Source organism: Cupressus sempervirens, chromosome 7 (genome assembly GCF_028749045.1).
Source record: "Cupressus sempervirens isolate cs-2001-9-10 chromosome 7, ASM2874904v1, whole genome shotgun sequence".
In the NCBI taxonomy this organism is placed as follows: domain Eukaryota; kingdom Viridiplantae; phylum Streptophyta; class Pinopsida; order Cupressales; family Cupressaceae; genus Cupressus; species Cupressus sempervirens.
The window spans coordinates 522,549,118-522,554,966 of NC_143124.1; positions in this window are offsets into that span (position 1 = coordinate 522,549,118).

A 5,849-nucleotide genomic window follows, 5' to 3' on the forward strand; every position below is an offset into this window, starting at 1 on the left:
TATGAGCAACTTGAAAGCATCCCAATAATACTGATCGAAGACTCAAAAATGGTTAAGTCAAGTAGGTCATACATTCACCTCAGTGTTACATAAGAACACTAGAAAGCAATAACAATCAATAGGTCAACACACACACCATAGATCATACCAGAGACATTACCATGGTTGGGTTTAAAAGATTGAAATCAAACATCATAACATCACAATCACATAACCCCAAACATCTTGTAACATCCTAAGACTAGTCAAAGCTAGGTCAAACCTTGAAACCCAAAAGCATAGACAAAACATAGAAAATAGAATAATCTCACAGTTTGGTTTGATTTGAAAACATGTAGTTGAGTTAAACAGTAAGGTTTCAATCCTTGTTTCAGTATAAGTTTTCAAGTAGATAAGAATTATAGTTCTACCCTTGCAATTAAACCCATTCTCATTTTTAAAACAAATATAGAATTGCCCCCATTATAGTTTAAGTTAATTTTTTAAAATAATCAAACGATAATTATTTATTTATTCAAATTCTTAAAATAATTTCCATTGATTTAGAATAAAACAATTTGCAATTTTATTAAAAAATTAGGATTATTAATAATTAAATAAATCTCCATTTCTATTTAAATAACTTTCCATTATTAAATTAATTAATTAAATTAAATTTGATTAAATTAATTAATCATTATAAATATATATAAAATAATTATATATTTTAAATAATTATTAAATATTAAAATATTTCATAAAATTTATTTAAATAATAATTAAAATTTATAACAATTAATAATTAAAACTTTATTAATAATCATTATTAAATAATAATACAATTATTATTAAAACACTTAATAATAAATATTATTAATTAATAATAAAAATAATATTAAAATTAATTAGTAAATAAAATTAATAATGAAATTTATAAACTAAAAAAAATTATTAAAAAATAGCATCCTGCATTTATTTTAAAAGCTCATCGGCTTTAAAGGAAGGTCGTGCGGCCCCTACCTATAGTAGGTATGACTATCGCCAGCCATGGGTGGTGGGAGGTGGGGTTGTGGTGGCCCCACCTCCCCCCCATAAAATATATATATTAATTTTTTAATTTAAAAGTTTTTTTTTTAAAAGAACATCGTCATTAATTTTGTTTTATAAATTTTATAAATATAAAATTTATATAAAACAATTTCCTTTTTCCTTTAAAACATTAAAAATATATATATATATATATATATATATATATATATATATATATATATATATATATATATATATATATATATATATATATATATATATATATATATATATATATATATTTTAAAAACATAATTTCCACCTGTACTCTAATAGGAAGAATCCAACAAAGCAATCGAATTCTCAATATAAAATTTCCATATTGTTCAAAACCCTTCCCGAATAAAACTGAGACTCCAAATCTATAGAACAAGGTTTCCTTTACTATATTTTAAATCTCCACGAACACATAGAGATATTAACATGCATTCAGTAATTTATAATATTGAAATATTCACGAGTTCATCACAGAGAAATTCGGATTTACAATCCACAGTCACGAAGAAGACAGGAAAATAAATAGCGTAAATAATCTGTGCAAATAATCAAGAGAATCTACCTAGACTCTAATGCTAGTCGCTACGCTTGAAAAGATTGTAAGAGAAATTTCTCCTCGGAAAACCTTCTCTCTTTCAAAATTATATTCCCTTCCAAATTCGAGGTCCTTCCCAAAACTTCCGTCCCTTGAAAATGAACCCTCAAATGGTTATAAGGAGTTCTCTCTTAAAATCGAGGCACTAATTGTGCGATCACCTGGGAGGACTCCTTGCTCACCAGACTTTAACTCTTTATTATCTTTTCTTTATCTTTTTCATGCACGTTTAATGAATTATAAAATAACTTTATTTAATTTTCACTTGACTTCTCTTTCAATTAATTTATTAAATTTTAATCTCATGCGCACGTTATGTAATCTTTAAAATTTTAATAAATTAATATCTTTTTTCACTTTTTACTTAATTTGTTATATTTTAATCTCATGCATACTCTATGCAAAATTAAAACTCTTAATAAATTAATATCTTTTCATGCTTTAATTTATTTTCAAAACGTTAATTGATAAAATATTTATTAACTTAATTAGTAATAGTATTTAGGATTTATTTAAAAATGAACTCTACATATATTATTATTAAATTAAATAAATATTATCACGTTCTAAAATTTAAACTTATAACTTTTATCTTTATATTTAATTCTTTTTATTTAATTAATTCTCCAAATTAATTAAATATTAAAATACCATAATAATTTTTCATTAAATAAAATAATTAATTTAATTATTTAATTTGACTTAATTAATAGAAAAACACCTAAAGACCTATGGGACAAAATACGAAAACCCATCAAAGAAAAACACATACAAAATCAAGCTAAAGGGTTATAATCACGAATTAACATCATCCGACGCATTCAAAAGGTAAGCGACTCAGATACTTGTCTTAATTTTCTAGGACAAATGGCTTAAAGGTTTAGGATTTGGACTTAAGAATTTATCTCCCCTCTCTTACCATTGAGATAATGTGATAGGGTATGCTCATCCTGGCAATTTAGGGAAGTCGATACCTGGTACCTGCAATTTGCATAAAATCCACGCATGTACAAACACAATATTCTAAACTAAATAGGCAATGGAAAGAAGTGGTGCATCGTGTAGATCCCGACTAGCAGGTGACTACGACTCCCTTCCTTAACCACATCAGAAATGCCATACATAAAGAAAACATACATGCACACCATACACATGCAGTATGGGGTAAGTATCCATAAGAAAACACATAATAATCCATCTAATTAATCATCATCAATTACTAAAATTACTGAATAATCATCATGCATACATGAAATATAGAGTACCAAGTAATCTCATCATAAAATCAACTGAATCTAAAACAATATCTAATAATCTCAAAATAATGCTACTAATCATCAAGCATAAAACTAACCTAAAAGAGTTTGGCAATGATAACCAAATGTGAACTAGGACAGGCAATACATGTAATCTCGAGAGTTAATGATGAAGGATTTTAATTTGACCAACTCTTGGCTATTTTATAATATAATAATGACTTTAGTTTGTGTGAAACCATTCTTTATCACAAATTATTAGATTTCCATGATCTTAGAACTTATTTATTAAGTGTGGTGATTTCATTCATTGTATTGTTTGATTTTTTATTATATCCTTGAGCTATTAGCTCAAGGTTTTTTTCCTAGGGATACTCTATAATATGCATATTGCCTACCTTTTTATTTAATAATATTATAAGAATTTGATATTTATTTAAAATATAGATTGAGACTACTTCGATTTGATTATTTAGTGCTAGTATATAGTTTGGTGATTAGGATAATACTCATTTTGGTCTCTTATTAGTTTATATGTATTTTAATCTTATGTTTCTTCTATCATTGAGTCCTCTATTCTTTCCATGAAACTCCCATCTACTCATATATTAGTTAGTTTGTGTGCTTCCTTATTTTTTTTGTCTACATATATGCTAGATTTGTATTTGTTTAGAATAGTTGAGGATTTTAATGGCTCTTTCTAGCTAAGAGTTTAGTTTCTGATTTGGGGTTTTATTTTTTCTTAAAGCATTTATTTCTATTGAGTCTGCTTCAATTTCCAATTTCATGATACCTAGGTCCTTAAATAGAACTAGACCTTTTATCATTACTTCAATTTATGCCAAATTATTAGCATTTACCCCAAAAGTTCTAGCCATTCTTCCACAAATTTTAACCATCACAATTATGCATAATTGCCACTATTTTGACAATTATTGAATTACCTTTTGAGGCTTCATCAAAGTTGAGCTTGAATCATCCATATGTTGATAGTTGACATTTACAATTTTCTCTAGATACTTAACTATTTTTTTACACATTTCTAAATTGAGGTGGAATAATTAGTCCTTTCTAGTTCTTCTTTATTAGTTTATCCCATTCTAAGAGTTTTCCTTCGATGTGTTGGGATCTCCTAAGTCTATTATTAGCAGTTTCCATTATGCATGTCTCTATCTTATTTATCAAATGATCTCTATGCATCATTTTATTATGGAAAATTCTTTTTCTTTATTTCTTTCCATATCTCTCATATAACTATACATGTTGATATCTTCCATACTATGTTGTATAATCTATTTTGGTGTGTTAAGAAGTTATTTTGTACAATGACAACAAAAAAATCATGAGAATCTCTCTCATGAAAATATTATCAAATTAACCAACTCCAAGGTTTCAAGAGTTATTTTTCAACTGCTTGGATAGCTCAATTGAAGACTGATATTTATGTTCATAAGGAGGCATTTTCTCATATCGTTAATTTTACAAAACTTGAAAACATGATCACAACCCAGTATATATATTTTATTTTATTTTATGATGAATGAAATTTTTATAACAATGCAACTATATGAATTCCTATCTTAACCAAGTGTTTCAAAAGAGAATTATAGAGATAAGATAACGAGAACTTAAACAAATTGATGAAAACAATTTCCTAAAAGGATATAAGCCACAACAATAACACATCTGCGAATTAAATTTTCAAAGGGATCAAAGAGGAAACAAATGAAATCAAGGTCAATGCGTCCATTACTCCATTGATGGAATCATCAAGGGAACTACTAAAAATTGTATGATGTTTCACAATTCATCAAATTATGCAACCATGTAAATTGCATGGACATGAGACAAATTATTATCCAAAATTATAGAATGATCCCTTTTTTATTTTGTCACAACATAGGAATTGTGTTTCTACATATGAAAAACTCCATAGACTAAATGATTGCACAAGCATTAAAACACCACAAGACTATCAACTCTATTGCTATTCATGAAAATAAATTCATAAAGTAAACACACATTCTAGAAAGAAGCATTACACACAAAATGACAAAACCAATAGAATAGCTTTATTGCATCAAAATACTAGCCCTAAATACATGTTACATTCTTGAATTTATAGGAAACCCTCTCCTTCATGCAATTTTTAGAGCTATGGATTTTTCCTTGCAAAAAGCATGCTAAAACCATTAATTTTATGAAAATTATGTACAAACTAACTCCTAACATGGTGTCAAGTAGGCCTACACTCTTATTTTTACTTATTAAATGGTGCATGGGCCTTTACATGACTCAAGACCTTCTGAAAATATAATCTCCACCTTCTCCATTCATTTTCATTAGTTAAACTACTATCAATCTCAAAAAATGTAAAATTGGTGCATTAAAATGCCAAATTTGGAAATTGGCAGTTAACTAGTGGCCGAGTTGTAAGTTGCCCAAAATTATTGCACCTAAAAAGCTATGCAATTACACACTTGCACACATGTTAGGGTGAAAGTTGTGCCTTCTTTAAGATCTCAAAGTTGTGGAGTTACAGACTTGCAAACCTACTTGTGGTAGAAAATACAAATTTGTTCCAAGTCCAAAATTTTAATTTATAGGATCTGAATTTTCTTCCACTTCGATTAAAATGATACATGAATATATTGCTTTGAATTTTTGTTTAGTCTTAGTGATATGTGAAGGATATGATAGATCTAGGGCCTCATACTTAGCCCTTACTTTTCCATAATAAGTGCAGACTTCTTAGCACATTACATCAAAACTAAGCTTCTTCATATCTAACTCTTTGAATGCCTTCTTGACCTTAAAAATTATTCTTAGGTCATCATCAAAAGAGATGACCTTGAAGATGGATCAAAAATGCTTTGTTACTTGCCACTATGGAGCACAAGGTCTTCCTAGAGTCTTCTATAAAAATTTCCAAG